Consider the following 24,894-nt stretch of genomic DNA (forward strand, 5'->3'; position numbering starts at 1 on the left):
GACTCTGATTGCATCAGAGAAGGCCAGGTACCCTACACTATAAGAGGTGGTTTGAAATTTTGACTTGTCTACTTAAAGATCACCAAAATTTGATCACAAGGTCAATTACTTCCCTGGGTGGGATTGAACCAACAACCTTTCGGTTAACAGCCGAATGTGCTAACCGATTGCACCACAGAGACAGCTTGCAAAAGCATCTACTGACAAAGGCTAAAAAGCATTCATCTAGAAAGTTTCCTAGAAAAAGGTTAAAAAGGCAATAATCTGGAGAGTTTTGCAAGATTTTTCTTCCATTGACCAACGAAGAAACACATTGGTACTTTCACATGATGAGTGAGTACTTCAGGATCTCTGACACTTATGTGAGCAGCAGAGTGGCGCAGCGGAAGCGTGCTGGGCCCATAACCCAGAGGTCGGTGGATCGAAACCATCCTCTGCTATGTGCACTTATTTTTTTGTTAATTAAATTCTTCCAAAACTGGAATTGATATTTTGACTCTTTTATTTTTACTTAAAGTACAATAACTTTTAACATTTTAATTTGTTTTAATAGTATATTGACAGCATTGTTTTCTTTCAGAAATCCACTTAATTTTCTTTACCCTATTACTGAAATGGTAATTGACAAAAACAAGCTACATTGTCACCAGAAGAGCAATGCAAAATGTACAATTGATATTTCAAAATCATCTTTCCAGCTTGAATTTCAATGATGCATTGGGGCAACGATTTTGTGAGAAACATCTTCACCCTTAAAGAAAGATTTTCTTAACTTCTTACCTGTGTGCTGATTAGATATCACCTGGTTTTCACATTAAACAGATTCCCACTTGAGAAAGCAGTAAGGATGCAGTGAGGTTTATGTTTCCTGGTGTCAAACTGTATTATTTCAGTGGACATTGTAATGAGGATGCATCTTGCTGCCTTTCCAATGAAGCAAGTTTTAATCAGTAATAGGTGAAAAACCATTCCTACAAAGGTGTTAATCAGAGACTTGGCTTTGTGGACACTTTTCAGAGAGCAAATGTGTTAGCATAAAAATAAAGCCATAAAATGGAGAGCTGATTAATCACTCAATTGGATTTCTCTGCCTGCATAATTTTTTTTTCTCTGCAACCCCATGATAAATTGTGCTTCCTGTTTTTATAAAATGACTTAATCAAATCTGACTCTGATTGCATCAGAGAAGGCCAGGTACCCTACACTATAAGAGGTGGTTTGAAATTTTGACTTGTCTACTTAAAGATCACCAAAATTTGATCACAAGGTCAATTACTTCCCTGGGTGGGATTGAACCAACAACCTTTCGGTTAACAGCCGAATGTGCTAACCGATTGCACCACAGAGACAGCTTGCAAAAGCATCTACTGACAAAGGCTAAAAAGCATTCATCTAGAAAGTTTCCTAGAAAAAGGTTAAAAAGGCAATAATCTGGAGAGTTTTGCAAGATTTTTCTTCCATTGACCAACGAAGAAACACATTGGTACTTTCACATGATGAGTGAGTACTTCAGGATCTCTGACACTTATGTGAGCAGCAGAGTGGCGCAGCGGAAGCGTGCTGGGCCCATAACCCAGAGGTCGGTGGATCGAAACCATCCTCTGCTATGTGCACTTATTTTTTTGTTAATTAAATTCTTCCAAAACTGGAATTGATATTTTGACTCTTTTATTTTTACTTAAAGTACAATAACTTTTAACATTTTAATTTGTTTTAATAGTATATTGACAGCATTGTTTTCTTTCAGAAATCCACTTAATTTTCTTTACCCTATTACTGAAATGGTAATTGACAAAAACAAGCTACATTGTCACCAGAAGAGCAATGCAAAATGTACAATTGATATTTCAAAATCATCTTTCCAGCTTGAATTTCAATGATGCATTGGGGCAACGATTTTGTGAGAAACATCTTCACCCTTAAAGAAAGATTTTATTAACTTCTTACCTGTGTGCTGATTAGATATCACCTGGTTTTCACATTAAACAGATTCCCACTTGAGAAAGCAGCAAGGATGCAGTGAGGTTTATGTTTCCTGGTGTCAACCTGTATTATTTCAGTGGACATTGTAATGAGGATGCATCTTGCTGCCTTTCCAATGAAGCAAGTTTTAATCAGTAATAGGTGAAAAAACATTCCAACAAAGGTGTTAATCAGAGACTTGGCTTTGTGGACACTTTTCAGAGAGCAAATGTGTTAGCATAAAAATAAAGCCATAAAATGGAGAGCTGATTAATCACTCAATTGGATTTCTCTGCCTGCATATTTTTTTTTTCTCTGCAACCCCATGCTAAATTGTGCTTCCTGTTTTTTATAAAATGACTTAATCAAATCTGACTCTGATTGCATCAGAGAAGGCCAGGTACCCTACACTATAAGAGGTGGTTTGAAATTTTGACTTGTCTACTTAAAGATCAGCAAAATTTGATCACAAGGTCAATTACGTCCCTGTGTGGTATTGAACCACCAGCCTTTCGGTTAACAGCCGAATGCGCTAATCGATTGCACCACAGAGACAACTTGCAAAAGCATGTACTAACAAAGGCTAAAAAGCATTCATCTAGAAAGTTTCCTAGAAAAAGGTTAAAAAGGCAATAATCTGGAGAGTTTTGCAAGATTTTTCTTCCATTGACCAACGAAGAAACACATTGGTACTTTCACATGATGAGTGAGTACTTCAGGATCTCTGACACTTACATGAGAAGCAGAGTGGCGCAGCGGAAGCGTGCTGGGCCCATAACCCAGAGGCCGGTGGATCGAAACCATCCTCTGCTGTGTGCACTTATTTTTTTGTTAATTAAATTCTTCCAAAACTGGAATTGATATTTTGACTATTTTATTTTTACTTAAAGTACAATAACTTTTAACATTTTAATTTTTTTTAATAGTATATTGACAGTATTGTTTTCTTTCAGAAATCCACTTAATTTTCTTTACCCTATTACTGAAATGGTAATTGACAAAAACAAGCTACATTGTCATCAGAAGAGCAATGCAAAATGTACAATTGATATTTCAAAATCATCTTTCCAGCTTGAATTTCAATGATGCATTGGGGCAACGATTTTGTGAGAAACATCTTCACCCTTAAAGAAAGATTTTCTTAACTTCTTACCTGTGTGCTGATTAGATATCACCTGGTTTTCACATTAAACAGATTCACACTTGAGAAAGCAGCAAGGATGCAGTGAGGTTTATGTTTCCTGGTGTCAAACTGTATTATTTCAGTGGACATTGTAATGAGGATGCATCTTGCTGCCTTTCCAATGAAGCAAGTTTTAATCAGTAATAGGTGAAAAACCATTCCTACAAAGGTGTTAATCAGAGACTTGCCTTTGTGGACACTTTTCAGAGAGCAAATGTGTTAGCATAAAAATAAAGCCATAAAATGGAGAGCTGATTAATCACTCAATTGGATTTCTCTGCCTGCATATTTTTTTTTCTCTGCAACCCCATGCTAAATTGTGCTTCCTGTTTTTATAAAATGACTTAATCAAATCTGACTCTGATTGCATCAGAGAAGGCCAGGTACCCTACACTATAAGAGGTGGTTTGAAATTTTGACTTGTCTACTTAAAGATCAGCAAAATTTGATCACAAGGTCAATTACGTCCCTGGGTGGTATTGAAACACCAGCCTTTCGGTTAACAGCCGAATGCGCTAACCGATTGCACCACAGAGACAACTTGCAAAAGCATGTACTAACAAAGGCTAAAAAGCATTCATCTAGAAAGTTTCCTAGAAAAAGGATAAAAAGGCAATAATCTGGAGAGTTTTGCAAGATTTTTCGTCCATTGACCAACGAAGAAACACATTGGTACTTTCACATGATGAGTGAGTACTTCAGGATGTCTGAAACTTACGTGGGCAGCAGAGTGGCGCAGCGGAAGCGTGCTGGGCACATAAGCCAGAGGTCGGTGGATCGAAACCATCCTCTGCTATGTGCACTTATTTTTTTGTTAATTTAATTCTTCCAAAACTGGAATTGATATTTTGACTCTTTTATTTTTACTTAAAGTACAATAACTTTTAACATTTTATTTTGTTTTAATAGTATATTGACAGCATTGTTTTCTTTCAGAAATCCACTTAATTTTCTTTACCCTATTACTGAAATGGTAATTGACAAAAACAAGCTACATTGTCACCAGAAGAGCAATGCAAAATGTACAATTGATATTTCAAAATCATCTTTCCAGCTTGAATTTCAATGATGCATTGGGGCAACGATTTTGTGAGAAACATCTTCACCCTTAAAGAAAGATTTTCTTAACTTCTTACCTGTGTGCTGATTAGATATCACCTGGTTTTCACATTAAACAGATTCCCACTTGAGAAAGCAGTAAGGATGCAGTGAGGTTTATGTTTCCTGGTGTCAAACTGTATTATTTCAGTGGACATTGTAATGAGGATGCATCTTGCTGCCTTTCCAATGAAGCAAGTTTTAATCAGTAATAGGTGAAAAACCATTCCTACAAAGGTGTTAATCAGAGACTTGCCTTTGTGGACACTTTTCAGAGAGCAAATGTGTTAGCATAAAAATAAAGCCATAAAATGGAGAGCTGATTTATCACTCAATTGGATTTCTCTGCCTGCATATTTTTTTTTCTCTGCAACCCCATGATAAATTGTGCTTCCTGTTTTTATAAAATGACTTAATCAAATCTGACTCTGATTGCATCAGAGAAGGCCAGGTACCCTACACTATAAGAGGTGGTTTGAAATTTTGACTTGTCTACTTAAAGATCACCAAAATTTGATCACAAGGTCAATTACTTCCCTGGGTGGGATTGAACCAACAACCTTTCGGTTAACAGCCGAATGCGCTAACCGATTGCACCACAGAGACAGCTTGCAAAAGCGTCTACTGACAAAGGCTAAAAAGCATTCATCTAGAAAGTTTCCTAGAAAAAGGTTAAAAAGGCAATAATCTGGAGAGTTTTGCAAGATTTTTCTTCCATTGACCAACGAAGAAACACATTGGTACTTTCACATGATGAGTGAGTACTTCAGGATCTCTGACACTTACATGAGCAGCAGAGTGGCGCAGCGGAAGCGTGCTGGGCCCATAACCCAGAGGTCGGTGGATCGAAACCATCCTCTGCTATGTGCACTTATTTTTTTGTTAATTAAATTCTTCCAAAACTGGAATTGATATTTTGACTCTTTTATTTTTACTTAAAGTACAATAACTTTTAACATTTTAATTTGTTTTAATAGTATATTGACAGCATTGTTTTCTTTCAGAAATCCACTTAATTTTCTTTACCCTATTACTGAAATGGTAATTGACAAAAACAAGCTACATTGTCACCAGAAGAGCAATGCAAAATGTACAATTGATATTTCAAAATCATCTTTCCAGCTTGAATTTCAATGATGCATTGGGGCAACGATTTTGTGAGAAACATCTTCACCCTTAAAGAAAGATTTTCTTAACTTCTTACCTGTGTGCTGATTAGATATCACCTGGTTTTCACATTAAACAGATTCCCACTTGAGAAAGCAGCAAGGATGCAGTGAGGTTTATGTTTCCTGGTGCCAACCTGTATTATTTCAGTGGACATTGTAATGAGGATGCATCTTGCTGCCTTTCCAATGAAGCAAGTTTTAATCAGTAATAGGTGAAAAACCATTCCTACAAAGGTGTTAATCAGAGACTTGGCTTTGTGGACACTTTTCAGAGAGCAAATGTGTTAGCATAAAAATAAAGCCATAAAATGGAGAGCTGATTAATCACTCAATTGGATTTCTCTGCCTGCATAATTTTTTTTCTCTGCAACCCCATGCTAAATTGTGCTTCCTGTTTTTTATAAAATGACTTAATCAAATCTGACTCTGATTGCATCAGAGAAGGCCAGGTACCCTACACTATAAGAGGTGGTTTAAAATTTTGACTTGTCTACTTAAAGATCACCAAAATTTGATCACAAGGTCAATTACGTCCCTGGGTGGGATTGAACCACCAACCTTTCGGTTAACAGCCGAATGCGCTAACCGATTGCGCCACAGAGACAGCTTGCAAAAGCACGTGCTGACAAATGCAAAAAAGCATTCATCTAGAAAGTTTCCTAGAAAAAGGTTAAAAAGGCAATAATCTGGAGAGTTTTGCAAGATTTTTCTTCCATTGACCAACGAAGAAACACATTGGTACTTTCACATGATGAGTGAGTACTTCAGGATCTCTTATACTTACATGAGCAGCAGAGTGGCGCAGCGGAAGCGTGCTGGGCCCTTAACCCAGAGGCCGGTTGATCGAAACCATCCTCTGCTATGTGCACTTATTTTTTTGTTAATTAAATTCTTCCAAAACTGGAATTGATATTTTGACTATTTTATTTTTACTTAAAGTACAATAACTTTTAACATTTTAATTTGTTTTAATAGTATATTGACAGCATTGTTTTCTTTCAGAAATCCACTTAATTTTCTTTACCCTATTACTGAAATGGTAATTGACAAAAACAAGCTACATTGTCACCAGAAGAGCAATGCAAAATGTACAATTGATATTTCAAAATCATCTTTCCAGCTTGAATTTCAATGATGCATTGGGGCAACGATTTTGTGAGAAACATCTTCACCCTTAAAGAAAGATTTTATTAACTTCTTACCTGTGTGCTGATTAGATATCACCTGGTTTTCACATTAAACAGATTCCCACTTGAGAAAGCAGCAAGGATGCAGTGAGGTTTATGTTTCCTGGTGTCAACCTGTATTATTTCAGTGGACATTGTAATGAGGATGCATCTTGCTGCCTTTCCAATGAAGCACGTTTTAATCAGTAATAGGTGAAAAAACATTCCAACAAAGGTGTTAATCAGAGACTTGGCTTTGTGGACACTTTTCAGAGAGCAAATGTGTTAGCATAAAAATAATGCCATAAAATGGAGAGCTGATTAATCACTCAATTGGATTTCTCTGCCTGCATATTTTTTTTTCTCTGCAACCCCATGCTAAATTGTGCTTCCTGTTTTTTATAAAATGACTTAATCAAATCTGACTCTGATTGCATCAGAGAAGGCCAGGTACCCTACACTATAAGAGGTGGTTTGAAATTTTGACTTGTCTACTTAAAGATCAGCAAAATTTGATCACAAGGTCAATTACGTCCCTGGGTGGTATTGAACCACCAGCCTTTCGGTTAACAGCCGAATGCGCTAATCGATTGCACCACAGAGACAACTTGCAAAAGCATGTACTAACAAAGGCTAAAAAGCATTCATCTAGAAAGTTTCCTAGAAAAAGGTTAAAAAGGCAATAATCTGGAGAGTTTTGCAAGATTTTTCTTCCATTGACCAACGAAGAAACACATTGGTACTTTCACATGATGAGTGAGTACTTCAGGATCTCTGACACTTACATGAGCAGCAGAGTGGCGCAGCGGAAGCGTGATGGGCCCATAACCCAGAGGTCGGTGGATCGAAACCATCCTCTGCTATGTGCACTTATTTTTTTGTTAATTAAATTCTTCCAAAACTGGAATTGATATTTTGACTCTTTTATTTTTACTTAAAGTACAATAACTTTTAACATTTTAATTTGTTTTAATAGTATATTGACAGCATTGTTTTCTTTCAGAAATCCACTTAATTTTCTTTACCCTATTACTGAAATGGTAATTGACAAAAACAAGCTACATTGTCACCAGAAGAGCAATGCAAAATGTACAATTGATATTTCAAAATCATCTTTCCAGCTTGAATTTCAATGATGCATTGGGGCAACGATTTTGTGAGAAACATCTTCACCCTTAAAGAAAGATTTTATTAACTTCTTACCTGTGTGCTGATTAGATATCACCTGGTTTTCACATTAAACAGATTCCCACTTGAGAAAGCAGCAAGGATGCAGTGAGGTTTATGTTTCCTGGTGTCAACCTGTATTATTTCAGTGGACATTGTAATGAGGATGCATCTTGCTGCCTTTCCAATGAAGCACGTTTTAATCAGTAATAGGTGAAAAAACATTCCAACAAAGGTGTTAATCAGAGACTTGGCTTTGTGGACACTTTTCAGAGAGCAAATGTGTTAGCATAAAAATAAAGCCATAAAATGGAGAGCTGATTAATCACTCAATTGGATTTCTCTGCCTGCATATTTTTTTTTCTCTGCAACCCCATGCTAAATTGTGCTTCCTGTTTTTTATAAAATGACTTAATCAAATCTGACTCTGATTGCATCAGAGAAGGCCAGGTACCCTACACTATAAGAGGTGGTTTGAAATTTTGACTTGTCTACTTAAAGATCAGCAAAATTTGATCACAAGGTCAATTACGTCCCTGGGTGGTATTGAACCACCAGCCTTTCGGTTAACAGCCGAATGCGCTAATCGATTGCACCACAGAGACAACTTGCAAAAGCATGTACTAACAAAGGCTAAAAAGCATTCATCTAGAAAGTTTCCTAGAAAAAGGTTAAAAAGGCAATAATCTGGAGAGTTTTGCAAGATTTTTCTTCCATTGACCAACGAAGAAACACATTGGTACTTTCACATGATGAGTGAGTACTTCAGGATCTCTGACACTTACATGAGCAGCAGAGTGGCGCAGCGGAAGCGTGATGGGCCCATAACCCAGAGGTCGGTGGATCGAAACCATCCTCTGCTATGTGTACTTATTTTTTTGTTAATTAAATTCTTCCAAAACTGGAATTGATATTTTGACTCTTTTATTTTTACTTAAAGTACAATAACTTTTAACATTTTAATTTGTTTTAATAGTATATTGACAGCATTGTTTTCTTTCAGAAATCCACTTAATTTTCTTTACCCTATTACTGAAATGGTAATTGACAAAAACAAGCTACATTGTCACCAGAAGAGCAATGCAAAATGTACAATTGATATTTCAAAATCATCTTTCCAGCTTGAATTTCAATGATGCATTGGGGCAACGATTTTGTGAGAAACATCTTCACCCTTAAAGAAAGATTTTCTTAACTTCTTACCTGTGTGCTGATTAGATATCACCTGGTTTTCACATTAAACAGATTCCCACTTGAGAAAGCAGCAAGGCTGCAGTGAGGTTTATGTTTCCTGGTGCCAACCTGTATTATTTCAGTGGACATTGTAATGAGGATGCATCTTGCTGCCTTTCCAATGAAGCAAGTTTTAATCAGTAATAGGTGAAAAACCATTCCTACAAAGGTGTTAATCAGAGACTTGGCTTTGTGGACACTTTTCAGAGAGCAAATGTGTTAGCATAAAAATAAAGCCATAAAATGGAGAGCTGATTAATCACTCAATTGGATTTCTCTGCCTGCATAATTTTTTTTCTCTGCAACCCCATGCTAAATTGTGCTTCCTGTTTTTTATAAAATGACTTAATCATATCTGACTCTGATTGCATCAGAGAAGGCCAGGTACCCTACACTATAAGAGGTGGTTTAAAATTTTGACTTGTCTACTTAAAGATCACCAAAATTTGATCACAAGGTCAATTACGTCCCTGGGTGGGATTGAACCACCAACCTTTCGGTTAACAGCCGAATGCGCTAACCGATTGCGCCACAGAGACAGCTTGCAAAAGTTTGTGCTGACAAATGCAAAAAAGCATTCATCTAGAAAGTTTCCTAGAAAAAGGTTAAAAAGGCAATAATCTGGAGAGTTTTGCAAGATTTTTCTTCCATTGACCAACGAAGAAACACATTGGTACTTTCACATGATGAGTGAGTACTTCAGGATCTCTTATACTTACATGAGCAGCAGAGTGGCGCAGCGGAAGCGTGCTGGGCCCATAACCCAGAGGCCGGTGGATCGAAACCATCCTCTGCTGTGTGCACTTATTTTTTTGTTAATTAAATTCTTCCAAAACTGGAATTGATATTTTGACTCTTTTATTTTTACTTAAAGTACAATAACTTTTAACATTTTAATTTTTTTTAATAGTATATTGACAGTATTGTTTTCTTTCAGAAATCCACTTAATTTTCTTTACCCTATTACTGAAATGGTAATTGACAAAAACAAGCTACATTGTCACCAGAAGAGCAATGCAAAATGTACAATTGATATTTCAAAATCATCTTTCCAGCTTGAATTTCAATGATGCATTGGGGCAACGATTTTGTGAGAAACATCTTCACCCTTAAAGAAAGATTTTCTTAACTTCTTACCTGTGTGCTGATTAGATATCACCTGGTTTTCACATTAAACAGATTCACACTAGAGAAAGCAGCAAGGATGCAGTGAGGTTTATGTTTCCTGGTGTCAAACTGTATTATTTCAGTGGACATTGTAATGAGGATGCATCTTGCTGCCTTTCCAATGAAGCAAGTTTTAATCAGTAATAGGTGAAAAACCATTCCTACAAAGGTGTTAATCAGAGACTTGCCTTTGTGGACACTTTTCAGAGAGCAAATGTGTTAGCATAAAAATAAAGCCATAAAATGGAGAGCTGATTAATCACTCAATTGGATTTCTCTGCCTGCATATTTTTTTTTCTCTGCAACCCCATGCTAAATTGTGCTTCCTGTTTTTATAAAATGACTTAATCAAATCTGACTCTGATTGCATCAGAGAAGGCCAGGTACCCTACACTATAAGAGGTGGTTTGAAATTTTGACTTGTCTACTTAAAGATCAGCAAAATTTGATCACAAGGTCAATTACGTCCCTGGGTGGTATTGAAACACCAGCCTTTCGGTTAACAGCCGAATGCGCTAACCGATTGCACCACAGAGACAACTTGCAAAAGCATGTACTAACAAAGGCTAAAAAGCATTCATCTAGAAAGTTTCCTAGAAAAAGGTTAAAAAGGCAATAATCTGGAGAGTTTTGCAAGATTTTTCTTCCATTGACCAACGAAGAAACACATTGGTACTTTCACATGATGAGTGAGTACTTCAGGATGTCTGAAACTTACGTGGGCAGCAGAGTGGCGCAGCGGAAGCGTGCTGGGCCCATAATCCAGAGGTCGGTGGATCAAAACCATCCTCTGCTATGTGCACTTATTTTTTTGTTAATTAAATTCTTCCAAAACTGGAATTGATATTTTGACTCTTTTATTTTTACTTAAAGTACAATAACTTTTAACATTTTAATTTGTTTTAATAGTATATTGACAGCATTGTTTTCTTTCAGAAATCCACTTAATTTTCTTTACCCTATTACTGAAATGGTAATTGACAAAAACAAGCTACATTGTCACCAGAAGAGCAATGCAAAATGTACAATTGATATTTCAAAATCATCTTTCCAGCTTGAATTTCAATGATGCATTGGGGCAACGATTTTGTGAGAAACATCTTCACCCTTAAATAAAGATTTTCTTAACTTCTTACCTGTGTGCTGATTAGATATCACCTGGTTTTCACATTAAACAGATTCCCACTTGAGAAAGCAGCAAGGATGCAGTGAGGTTTATGTTTCCTGGTGTCAACCTGTATTATTTCAGTGGACATTGTAATGAGGATGCATCTTGCTGCCTTTCCAATGAAGCAAGTTTTAATCAGTAATAGGTGAAAAACCATTCCTACAAAGGTGTTAATCAGAGACTTGCCTTTGTGGACACTTTTCAGAGAGCAAATGTGTTAGCATAAAAATAAAGCCATAAAATGGAGAGCTGATTAATCACTCAATTGGATTTCTCTGCCTGCATATTTTTTTTTCTCTGCAACCCCATGCTAAATTGTGCTTCCTGTTTTTATAAAATGACTTAATCAAATCTGACTCTGATTGCATCAGAGAAGGCCAGGTACCCTACACTATAAGAGGTGGTTTGAAATTTTGACTTGTCTACTTAAAGATCAGCAAAATTTGATCACAAGGTCAATTACGTCCCTGGGTGGTATTGAAACACCAGCCTTTCGGTTAACAGCCGAATGCGCTAACCGATTGCACCACAGAGTCAACTTGCAAAAGCATGTACTAACAAAGGCTAAAAAGCATTCATCTAGAAAGTTTCCTAGAAAAAGGTTAAAAAGGCAATAATCTGGAGAGTTTTGCAAGATTTTTCGTCCATTGACCAACGAAGAAACACATTGGTACTTTCACATGATGAGTGAGTACTTCAGGATGTCTGAAACTTACATGGGCAGCAGAGTGGCGCAGCGGAAGCGTGCTGGGCCCATAATCCAGAGGTCGGTGGATCGAAACCATTCTCTGCTATGTGCACTTATTTTTTTGTTAATTAAATTCTTCCAAAACTGGAATTGATATTTTGACTCTTTTATTTTTACTTAAAGTACAATAACTTTTAACATTTTAATTTGTTTTAATAGTATATTGACAGCATTGTTTTCTTTCAGAAATCCACTTAATTTTCTTTACCCTATTACTGAAATGGTAATTGACAAAAACAAGCTACATTGTCACCAGAAGAGCAATGCAAAATGTACAATTGATATTTCAAAATCATCTTTCCAGCTTGAATTTCAATGATGCATTGGGGCAACGATTTTGTGAGAAACATCTTCACCCTTAAAGAAAGATTTTCTTAACTTCTTACCTGTGTGCTGATTAGATATCACCTGGTTTTCACATTAAACAGATTCCCACTTGAGAAAGCAGCAAGGATGCGGTGAGGTTTATGTTTCCTGGTGTCAACCTGTATTATTTCAGTGGACATTGTAATGAGGATGCATCTTGCTGCCTTTCCAATGAACAAAAGGGAGAGAAGAAGACTATTTTGTGGGTGCACTCTTGTATGTTTAAGAGGTCTCAGAAGAGACAATAAGTAAAGATTATAAATTAATTTTTAAATATAACTTTTATTAACAATAATTGATAAAATAGTAGCGTTTACTGTCAAAAATTGGAGGTAGGGGTGGGGGGAAGGGTGGGGGGGAGTTGGGGAATAGAAAGGGGGAACACAGAACGAATTAATTACAGTGTAAATACTGAATATTGTTCTGGAATGCCTGGGTGCGATAATAACAGCTGGAGACCCTGAAAATTGAAGCGTTTTTATTCTCTCATGAGCGATGATGAGGAGACAGATGGGATGATTAAAGATGGAATGAGCAAGATGAATCTGCTGTCAGTGTTAGACGCTGAGCAAAACCGTCCAGGAATTTCTACTAAACTGAGTATTCCTCGAGAGTCTCCCACTCGAGTACTGACCCAGCCCTACACTGCTTAGCTTCCAAGATCGGAAGGATTCGGGCGTTACCAGTGTGGTATGATAGTAGAAAAAATATTAGATATCGAGGGCTCGAGAATCACTGATGAGAGTTCACGAAAATGGAGAAATAAAAGAAAAGACAAGAGAATGAGTGGAGGAGGAAAATAGGGGATCTGCTGCCACCGTTAGACCGGGATAATTACCCCTGAATCAGTGGTGAGAGTCCTGAAGATAGTATAAAGTGAGGAAAAGGAAACGATACTGATAGGTAAAAAAAAAAAAAAAAAAAATTTTGAGATTGGTTGATAGACAATGGGCTGCTTGATTGCAGGATGCTGATAGTACCTATGATAAAGGTACTAGGTGTGATAAAAAGCAATTTGTACACAATTAGCAGTCAAATAAATTGATTAGACCCATACATCACCATCAATTTGCTACTATCAGATTATTATAATTATACCAAAATGGTATCAGGTGGAAAAAGAAGGAGAAAATGAACAACAGTTTCTTATTTGTGTTCCGCTGTATGCAGAGCTGCAGAAATACTATATAATATGATTGCAAGATGCTGATAGTACCTATGATAAAGGTACTTGGTGTGATAAAGAGCAATTGTACACAATTAGCAGATAATTAAATTGATTGGAACCATGCATCACCATCAATTTGATGCTGACAGATTATTGCACATTGTACCAAAATGGTATCAGGTGAAAAGAGAAAGAGATAATGAACAACAGTTGATTATACAGAGCTGCAGCAATGCTATATAATACGCAGTATAGAGGATAGTGATAAATTGCTCAGCCAAATGATTAGATCAAAATGACTGAAAATAAAGGTTTAAACAGTATCCTATGTGGTATTAAGCCGCTAAATGCCGACTATCTGTAAAACGGGTACTTGCAAAAAACAGCTTGATGAATGCTATTATCAAATATAAATATGCAAAAAGATGCTGATATTGAGCAGATATTACCCGGAATTGTATGGAACGATCAGTCACTAATATGAGCAGGATACTTTCTGAGTGCGGAATGTCCGTGTCAAAGTCCAGGCAAATTGAAGATGCAGGATACACTGGTTCCCAGGAGCTGAGCAGTTCGTTTATAGCCGCACTGCCGATCAAAGTACCTGATGTATTGTGGAGACGTGGTCAGGTTGGCTGAGGAGAAGAGAGACACAATGTTCCTGGTCCCATCGCGGCAGTATCTAGCGGCGGCGGGTTGATGCAGCGGCTGCTGGGGAAAGAGCGGCTCGTGGTTCAGGATGTCCGGAATCAGCTGTCACACCCAGGCAGTGGGGATAGGGAACGGAAAACTAGTTTCACCCGTTCACCGGGCTTGATCACTTCCTGTTCCCAGAGGGGATAGTGCAGGCTTTATCTTGCAAGGGAGCTGGTCGTTGTCCAATCAAAAGGGAGGCGTGTCCTGTGTTTGTAAATTGCTGCACAGGTGGAACGGTTGTTCTGTTTAGTATTGGTTCCCTATTATGCTTGCAATTAGTGGCCCATTGCACAAAAGGAAAAAACAGAGAATATGTGTGAGAAATATACAAGGTTATTAGATAAAAAATGAGCATCTTGCTTATTATATAAGTGGGCATAGTGAAAAAATGGAAATAAAAATAAAAATAAATAAAAATAAAATGGGGAAAATTAGCAAAAAAGAATAAATGAATGAAAATAATAAAATTGAAGCTTTCACAAATTGTTTATGAAATATTTAGATGATAAGAATAGATTAAATTTAAGTATAATAAATGATAATTGCTGGAAAAATATGTTAGGACAGCATATCTTGTCTGAAGTTATAAACAAACACGTTGTAAACATTGCATGAGGATATTCATGAATATGTTAATTTGGATTAATAATGCAAGTGACGTCGATGAAAGTGGTGGGAATGATTGTGAGAAAGGATGGTATGGAAAGGATGGGGAGTGAGGTGGAAAGGAATGGGGGGGATGGAGTGGGGTGGGGGGGAAAGGCGGGGGAGAGAGGGGGAAGGGGGGAGGGGGTTTAAGATTGTGGGGTGTTGGGGTGTTGGGATATGGGGTGTTGGGATATGGTTGGGGTGTTGTGGTTTGCAGTGTGGTGGGAATGTGTGTGTGGTGTCGAAGGTGATGATCTTGTGTGGGCGAGAAGTATAATGATATGGTGAGATGAGGAAGGGGAGTAGAGATGTAAGGGATAGGAGTGGGTTGACAATGGGAGTGCTGTGTGGAAACGTGTTAGTAGGTTGTGAAATATGTCGGAATTTGCTGGGTCACTGTAATGGGATGGATGTGAGGTGCATGTGAATGGACTGCGGATGTGATGGTGCCGAGTATGTGGTGGAGGTGGGCGTGAAAGTGCTGATGAAAGAAGGGTGAATGTGATGTGTTATGAATAGGGGTGTACTGGATGAGAGTGTACTGAGGGGTGTAAGGGAAGGAAGCGAGGACACTTGATGGGTGCTATATAGAAAGTAGGTTACAGAAATGCACTGTAATTGATGTATTCATTCAGACCCAATGGTTTGAGACAACCTAACCTGAAAGTCCATTCACTTTCCTTCTTAATAAGTTCTTTGCTTAAGTCACCACCGCGTATGCCTAGATGGACCCTATCTAGGCCAAAGGCGCGCATATCACTTGGTGAGTCATGATGTGCAGCATGGTAGTGTCTGGCTACTGATGTTAGTTTTTTGCCTTTTTGAAGATCTGACGATGAGTTGCGAATGGAGCCCATATGTTCTAAAATCCTAGTTTTGAATTTTCTAGTCGTTATGCCTACATATCGTTGATTGCAAGGACAGGTTAGACAATAGACTACTCCTTGTGTGTCGCAGTTGAAGAAGTGTTGTATGGAAATATCCTTGCCATGTCTGTCCTTGACACAGTCAGTTATCTGTATCTGTGGGCAAGCCTTACATTGCCCACATGGAAAGGATCCCTTAGGGAGTTTGGATTTGGTCATTTCACGTGAAAAATGGCTCTGAACCAACGTGTCTTTGATGTTCTTGGATCTCCTCCAACTGATTTGTAAAGTGGGATCCAATAAAGGTGATAACTCTGGATCCAGATGTAGGACAGGTAGATGTTTCTGAATGGCCTTTTTTAGTAGACGCCATTCGGGACAGAAGGTCCCTACAAATCGAATCTTGGTGTCAGCCTTTTGTTCTTGGAGTTTGTCCTGGAAGATCAGGGATTCCCTGTTGGTTTTTGAAATAGATTGTTGAGCTCTCTTCAGAGAGCGTTTACTGTATCCCCGAGCTTGTAACCTGGTCATAAGTTCTCTGCTTTTCTGTTTGAACACCTTCTCCTCTGTGCAGTTGCGTCTAAGACGAAGAAATTCCCCTTTTGGGATGTTTTCAATAGTAGGTGGGAAATGTGAGCTTGTTTGGTGCAATATACTGTTTGTGGCTGTATCCTTACGAAAGAGTTCTGTAGCCAAAGTCCCACTTGTTGTCTTGTAGATATTCAAGTCCAAAAAAGATATCTTGTCTCTGCTGATTGAGTGAGTGAGAAAAATGTTCAAATCGTTTACATTGAGGATGTTAATGAAGTCCAACAGGAGTTTCTCATCTCCTTCCCAGATCACAAAGATATCATCAATATATCTCAGCCAATTGATGATATGTTTTGTGTAGATATGATTATCATCGTTGAAGACTATTGTTTGTTCCCACCAGCCGAGGAACAGGTTGGCATATGTGGGTGCACAGGCTGCACCCATTGCTGTTCCCCGAATTTGCTGAAAAAATTGGTCACCAAAGGTGAAATAATTTTTATTGAGAACAAAACTCAACATTTCACATAGGAAATCATGAAATACATTTTTTTCTTCCATATCCAGGAAGAATTTGGTGGCTTGTATTCCTTGTGAGTGTGAAATACTGCTATACAGGGCTTCCACATCTAAGGTGACTAGGATACAGTTCTCATTTAGACATATGTCATGTATTTTCCTTAGGAGATCAGAAGTGTCCTTAAGGTAGGAGGGTAATGTCATGACATGGTCTCTGAGATGTAAATCCAGAAATTTGCTTGGGGTTTCCAAGAGTCCCCCATTCCCTGACACTATGGGTCTCCCAGGTGGTTTGTTGATATTCTTGTGTATTTTTGGCAATAAGTAAAAGGTAGGAACCCTGGGATTCGAGACCTCAAGGTATTTAGCCTCTTGTTGTGTGATAGCTCCAGTGGCAAATGCCTCTGTAATCATGTGCATGTATTGCTTGTGGAATTTTATTGTGGGATTAAGTGGCAATCTGATATAACAGGATGTGTCCAACAGTTGTCTCCGTGCTTCCTCTTCATACATTGCGATGGGCCATATGACAATGTTACCACCCTTATCCGAGGGTTTGATAACGGTGTCAGTCCATGTTTTAATCTCTTTAAGAGCTTGTCTCTCTCTGTATTTGAGATTTTTGGTGAGACATCTTTTGCGAGAATTGGTCTGGATCTCGTCAAATTCTTTGGAGACTAGATCCAAAAAGACCCTGATTTCTGGGCTGTTGGTGTCAGGAGGGAAAAAGGTGGACTTCAGTTTGCATGTGGGTCTTATTTTTCGTGAAGCAGGGATGTCCGAGGCTGATTCCATATGCAGCTCCTCCAGTATTTGGATAGCTGTATAATCTTCTTCGGTCAGTGGTGTTATTGATACACTGGGATCCTCCAAAGGTCCTGAATGGCAGGATAGTGAAGTCATAATACTTGAGTCAACAGAGGATTTAGCAAAAAAAATTTTTAATAATAATTTGCGGCCGAAGAGTCTGAGATCCTTCTCCCACAGAAACCTATCAAAGGGTGATGTGGGTGAAAAAGATAGACCCTTGCTAAGAACCTCTAATTGATCTTCCGTAATGATTTTGGTACTGAGGTTGATAATTTGTAATTTGTCGGTAGTTGTCACTTCCTGGTTGTCCGTACCGGATAGTGAGATGTTCTTGGGGTGGTCCAATCTCGCTTGTTTCTGTCTGTGTTTCGTCCCCCCCCTTCTTGTCGGCCTTGTGGCTTGCTTCTGCCTCTGGTATGTTGGCCTCTCCCTAAAAAAGGGTCCTCACTTTTGTTGTATCTATGGGTGTGGGTACTTCCTTCAGGATGTTCCGTGGCGGAGTCTTCACTGTATGATGATTCTAATTCCGAAGAGCTCGGATCTTCTCTAGGTGGTCCTCCTCTAGGACGTGGAGTGGGAGAATGCCAACGAAAGATTTTTCCTAGGGAGAAGTCGTTTTTGTCTCATAGGAATTTGGTGCGTTTCCTTTCTATAATATTGGTTTCATATATATCCAGATCTTTCTTGTATTTTTCAAATGTGTTTTGGAAAGATAGGTCTTTCTCCCAGGTTTCTAAGTTTTGACCCAATTCTTCGATATTTTTTTCTACTTGATCTAATATCAGATTGTCATGTTTGATCAAGATTAGAATTAGTTCATTAGAACATTTTAATAGGCTGTTTTCCCATTCAGTTTTAAGGTTGTCTGTGGCCAAAGGGAAGGAGGGGAAGATACGTGGTCGTAAGCCTCTGGGTGATAATTTATTTTTGTGGTAGTTTTCTAATGTAGTGATATCCCAGGTGAGCCTAATCCTTTTTTGAAGGTTTTTCTGTAATTTTGATAAATCAGATTTCCAGTCTTTGGGAGTGCTGGGATTGTGGAAGGTATCTGAAAAAATATCTCCAAATTCCTCTACGTTTCTACGTTTGGATGTTAGTTCAGTTTTTAATGAAAATGCTGTCATTGCCTTGAATATAACAATATACAGTGGGGGGAAAAAATGAAAAGAGGAAAGGGAATGTTGTTATAACAGAAGCGACTACTATACAAAAGGAAAGAGATCCTATAGCAAGGTATATAAATCCGTGCAAGGTATGGAAAACTGAGTCTTAGCTCAGTGTACTGAATACATGAATGTATTGGGGGTATACCGCACTGGAGAATGGTAAGGTATCTAATAGATATTGTTAGAACCAAAATACATAATACAACGAGAAAATCTGAGTTTTCTAATGTTATCTTGAGTTTGGTGGTGCACCCTGAGTCAGTGGTAAGACATACAACAAAAGGGAGAGAAGAAGACTCTTTTGTGGGTGCACTCTTGTATGTTTAAGAGGTCTCAGAAGAGACAATAAGTAAAGATTATAAATGAATTTTTAAATATAACTTTTATTAACAATAATTGATAAAATAGTAGCGTTTACTGTCAAAAATTGGAGGTAGGGGTGGGGGGAAGGGTGGGGGGGAGTTGGGGAATAGAAAGGGGGAACACAGAACGAATTAATTACAGTGTAAATACTGAATATTGTTCTGGAATGCCTGGGTGCGATAATAACAGCTGGAGACCCTGAAAATTGAAGCGTTTTTATTCTCTCATGAGCGATGATGAGGAGACAGATGGGATGATTAAAGATGGAATGAGCAAGATGAATCTGCTGTCAGTGTTAGACGCTGAGCAAAACCGTCCAGGAATTTCTACTAAACTGAGTATTCCTCGAGAGTCTCCCACTCGAGTACTGACCCAGCCCTACACTGCTTAGCTTCCAAGATCGGAAGGATTCGGGCGTTACCAGTGTGGTATGATAGTAGAAAAAATATTAGATATCGAGGGCTCGAGAATCACTGATGAGAGTTCACGAAAATGGAGAAATAAAAGAAAAGACAAGAGAATGAGTGGAGGAGGAAAATAGGGGATCTGCTGCCACCGTTAGACCGGGATAATTACCCCTGAATCAGTGGTGAGAGTCCTGAAGATAGTATAAAGTGAGGAAAAGGAAACGATACTGATAGGTAAAAAAAAAAAAAAAAAAAATTTTGAGATTGGTTGATAGACAATGGGCTGCTTGATTGCAGGATGCTGATAGTACCTATGATAAAGGTACTAGGTGTGATAAAAAGCAATTTGTACACAATTAGCAGTCAAATAAATTGATTAGACCCATACATCACCATCAATTTGCTACTATCAGATTATTATAATTATACCAAAATGGTATCAGGTGGAAAAAGAAGGAGAAAATGAACAACAGTTTCTTATTTGTGTTCCGCTGTATGCAGAGCTGCAGAAATACTATATAATATGATTGCAAGATGCTGATAGTACCTATGATAAAGGTACTTGGTGTGATAAAGAGCAATTGTACACAATTAGCAGATAATTAAATTGATTGGAACCATGCATCACCATCAATTTGATGCTGACAGATTATTGCACATTGTACCAAAATGGTATCAGGTGAAAAGAGAAAGAGATAATGAACAACAGTTGATTATACAGAGCTGCAGCAATGCTATATAATACGCAGTATAGAGGATAGTGATAAATTGCTCAGCCAAATGATTAGATCAAAATGACTGAAAATAAAGGTTTAAACAGTATCCTATGTGGTATTAAGCCGCTAAATGCCGACTATCTGTAAAACGGGTACTTGCAAAAAACAGCTTGATGAATGCTATTATCAAATATAAATATGCAAAAAGATGCTGATATTGAGCAGATATTACCCGGAATTGTATGGAACGATCAGTCACTAATATGAGCAGGATACTTTCTGAGTGCGGAATGTACGTGTCAAAGTCCAGGCAAATTGAAGATGCAGGATACACTGGTTCCCAGGAGCTGAGCAGTTCGTTTATAGCCGCACTGCCGATCAAAGTACCTGATGTATTGTGGAGACGTGGTCAGGTTGGCTGAGGAGAAGAGAGACACAATGTTCCTGGTCCCATCGCGGCAGTATCTAGCGGCGGCGGGTTGATGCAGCGGCTGCTGGGGAAAGAGCGGCTCGTGGTTCAGGATGTCCGGAATCAGCTGTCACACCCAGGCAGTGGGGATAGGGAACGGAAAACTAGTTTCACCCGTTCACCGGGCTTGATCACTTCCTGTTCCCAGAGGGGATAGTGCAGGCTTTATCTTGCAAGGGAGCTGGTCGTTGTCCAATCAAAAGGGAGGCGTGTCCTGTGTTTGTAAATTGCTGCACAGGTGGAACGGTTGTTCTGTTTAGTATTGGTTCCCTATTATGCTTGCAATTAGTGGCCCATTGCACAAAAGGAAAAAACAGAGAATATGTGTGAGAAATATACAAGGTTATTAGATAAAAAATGAGCATCTTGCTTATTATATAAGTGGGCATAGTGAAAAAATGGAAATAAAAATAAAAATAAATAAAAATAAAATGGGGAAAATTAGCAAAAAAGAATAAATGAATGAAAATAATAAAATTGAAGCTTTCACAAATTGTTTATGAAATATTTAGATGATAAGAATAGATTAAATTTAAGTATAATAAATGATAATTGCTGGAAAAATATGTTAGGACAGCATATCTTGTCTGAAGTTATAAACAAACACGTTGTAAACATTGCATGAGGATATTCATGAATATGTTAATTTGGATTAATAATGCAAGTGACGTCGATGAAAGTGGTGGGAATGATTGTGAGAAAGGATGGTATGGAAAGGATGGGGAGTGAGGTGGAAAGGAATGGGGGGGATGGAGTGGGGGGGGGGGGGAAAGGCGGGGGAGATTAAACCCCCTCCCCCCTTCCCCCTCTCTCCCCCGCCTTTCCCCCCCCCCCCCACTCCATCCCCCCCATTCCTTTCCACCTCACTCCCCATCCTTTCCATACCATCCTTTCTCACAATCATTCCCACCACTTTCATCGACGTCACTTGCATTATTAATCCAAATTAACATATTCATGAATATCCTCATGCAATGTTTACAACGTGTTTGTTTATAACTTCAGACAAGATATGCTGTCCTAACATATTTTTCCAGCAATTATCATTTATTATACTTAAATTTAATCTATTCTTATCATCTAAATATTTCATAAACAATTTGTGAAAGCTTCAATTTTATTATTTTCATTCATTTATTCTTTTTTGCTAATTTTCCCCATTTTATTTTTATTTATTTTTATTTTTATTTCCATTTTTTCACTATGCCCACTTATATAATAAGCAAGATGCTCATTTTTTATCTAATAACCTTGTATATTTCTCACACATATTCTCTGTTTTTTCCTTTTGTGCAATGGGCCACTAATTGCAAGCATAATAGGGAACCAATACTAAACAGAACAACCGTTCCACCTGTGCAGCAATTTACAAACACAGGACACGCCTCCCTTTTGATTGGACAACGACCAGCTCCCTCAAGATAAAGCCTGCACTATCCCCTCTGGGAACAGGAAGTGATCAAGCCCGGTGAACGGGTGAAACTAGTTTTCCGTTCCCTATCCCCACTGCCTGGGTGTGACAGCTGATTCCGGACATCCTGAACCACGAGCCGCTCTTTCCCCAGCAGCCGCTGCATCAACCCGCCGCCGCTAGATACTGCCGCGATGGGACCAGGAACATTGTGTCTCTCTTCTCCTCAGCCAACCTGACCACGTCTCCACAATACATCAGGTACTTTGATCGGCAGTGCGGCTATAAACGAACTGCTCAGCTCCTGGGAACCAGTGTATCCTGCATCTTCAATTTGCCTGGACTTTGACACGGACATTCCGCACTCAGAAAGTATCCTGCTCATATTAGTGACTGATCGTTCCATACAATTCCGGGTAATATCTGCTCAATATCAGCATCTTTTTGCATATTTATATTTGATAATAGCATTCATCAAGCTGTTTTTTGCAAGTACCCGTTTTACAGATAGTCGGCATTTAGCGGCTTAATACCACATAGGATACTGTTTAAACCTTTATTTTCAGTCATTTTGATCTAATCATTTGGCTGAGCAATTTATCACTATCCTCTATACTGCGTATTATATAGCATTGCTGCAGCTCTGTATAATCAACTGTTGTTCATTATCTCTTTCTCTTTTCACCTGATACCATTTTGGTACAATGTGCAATAATCTGTCAGCATCAAATTGATGGTGATGCATGGTTCCAATCAATTTAATTATCTGCTAATTGTGTACAATTGCTCTTTATCACACCAAGTACCTTTATCATAGGTACTATCAGCATCTTGCAATCATATTATATAGTATTTCTGCAGCTCTGCATACAGCGGAACACAAATAAGAAGCTGTTGTTCATTTTCTCCTTCTTTTTCCACCTGATACCATTTTGGTATAATTATAATAATCTGATAGTAGCAAATTGATGGTGATGTATGGGTCTAATCAATTTATTTGACTGCTAATTGTGTACAAATTGCTTTTTATCACACCTAGTACCTTTATCATAGGTACTATCAGCATCCTGCAATCAAGCAGCCCATTGTCTATCAACCAATCTCAAAAATTTTTTTTTTTTTTTTTTTACCTATCAGTATCGTTTCCTTTTCCTCACTTTATACTATCTTCAGGACTCTCACCACTGATTCAGGGGTAATTATCCCGGTCTAACGGTGGCAGCAGATCCCCTATTTTCCTCCTCCACTCATTCTCTTGTCTTTTCTTTTATTTCTCCATTTTCGTGAACTCTCATCAGTGATTCTCGAGCCCTCGATATCTAATATTTTTTCTACTATCATACCACACTGGTAACGCCCGAATCCTTCCGATCTTGGAAGCTAAGCAGTGTAGGGCTGGGTCAGTACTCGAGTGGGAGACTCTCGAGGAATACTCAGTTTAGTAGAAATTCCTGGACGGTTTTGCTCAGCGTCTAACACTGACAGCAGATTCATCTTGCTCATTCCATCTTTAATCATCCCATCTGTCTCCTCATCATCGCTCATGAGAGAATAAAAACGCTTCAATTTTCAGGGTCTCCAGCTGTTATTATCGCACCCAGGCATTCCAGAACAATATTCAGTATTTACACTGTAATTAATTCGTTCTGTGTTCCCCCTTTCTATTCCCCAACTCCCCCCCACCCTTCCCCCCACCCCTACCTCCAATTTTTGACAGTAAACGCTACTATTTTATCAATTATTGTTAATAAAAGTTATATTTAAAAATTCATTTATAATCTTTACTTATTGTCTCTTCTGAGACCTCTTAAACATACAAGAGTGCACCCACAAAAGAGTCTTCTTCTCTCCCTTTTGTTGTATGTCTTACCACTGACTCAGGGTGCACCACCAAACTCAAGATAACATTAGAAAACTCAGATTTTCTCGTTGTATTATGTATTTTGGTTCTAACAATATCTATTAGATACCTTACCATTCTCCAGTGCGGTATACCCCCAATACATTCATGCCTTTCCAATGAAGCAAGTTTTAATCAGTAATAGGTGAAAAATCATTCCAACAAATGTGTTAATCAGAGACTTGGCTTTGTGGACACTTTTCAGAGAGCAAATGTGTTAGCATAAAAATAAAGCCATAAAATGGAGAGCTGATTAATCACTCAATTGGATTTCTCTGCCTGCATATTTTTTTTTCTCTGCAACCCCATGCTAAATTGTGCTTCCTGTTTTTTATAAAATGACTTAATCAAATCTGACTCTGATTGCATCAGAGAAGGCCAGGTACCCTACACTATAAGAGGTGGTTTGAAATTTTGACTTGTCTACTTAAAGATCAGCAAAATTTGATCACAAGGTCAATTACGTCCCTGGGTGGTATTGAAACACCAGCCTTTCGGTTAACAGCCGAATGCGCTAACCGATTGCACCACAGAGACAACTTGCAAAAGCATGTACTAACAAAGGCTAAAAAGCATTCATCTAGAAAGTTTCCTAGAAAAAGTTTAAAAAGGCAATAATCTGGAGAGTTTTGCAAGATTTTTCTTCCATTGACCAACGAAGAAACACATTGGTACTTTTACATGATGAGTGAATACTTCAGGATCTCTGACACTTACATGGGCAGCAGAGTGGCGCAGCGGAAGCGTGCTGGGCCCATAATCCAGAGGTCGGTGGATCGAAACCATCCTCTGCTATG

At 38.3% G+C, this 24,894-nt stretch overlaps 2 non-coding genes and 3 pseudogenes across 2 annotated transcripts; 1 reads left to right on the plus strand and 4 right to left on the minus strand.

Moving 5' to 3' along the window:
- Positions 1 to 5,942: 5,942 nt before the first annotated feature.
- On the minus strand, positions 5,943 to 6,016 carry TRNAN-GUU (transfer RNA asparagine (anticodon GUU)). Its single transcript has one exon. It is a non-coding gene; the product is annotated as a tRNA-Asn (tRNA).
- A 3,427-nt stretch (positions 6,017 to 9,443) lies between these two features.
- TRNAN-GUU (transfer RNA asparagine (anticodon GUU)) lies at positions 9,444 to 9,517 on the minus strand. Its single transcript has one exon. It is a non-coding gene; the product is annotated as a tRNA-Asn (tRNA).
- A 3,495-nt stretch (positions 9,518 to 13,012) lies between these two features.
- On the minus strand, positions 13,013 to 13,131 carry LOC134912271 (5S ribosomal RNA; annotated as a pseudogene).
- Positions 13,132 to 19,517: 6,386 nt separating this feature from the next.
- Positions 19,518 to 19,636, minus strand: LOC134912272 (5S ribosomal RNA; annotated as a pseudogene).
- Positions 19,637 to 23,526: 3,890 nt separating this feature from the next.
- Positions 23,527 to 23,645, plus strand: LOC134912273 (5S ribosomal RNA; annotated as a pseudogene).
- The last annotated feature ends 1,249 nt before the right edge of the window (positions 23,646 to 24,894 follow it).

The sequence above is a fragment of the Pseudophryne corroboree genome, chromosome 4, assembly GCF_028390025.1.
Source record: "Pseudophryne corroboree isolate aPseCor3 chromosome 4, aPseCor3.hap2, whole genome shotgun sequence".
Lineage (NCBI taxonomy): Eukaryota > Metazoa > Chordata > Amphibia > Anura > Myobatrachidae > Pseudophryne > Pseudophryne corroboree.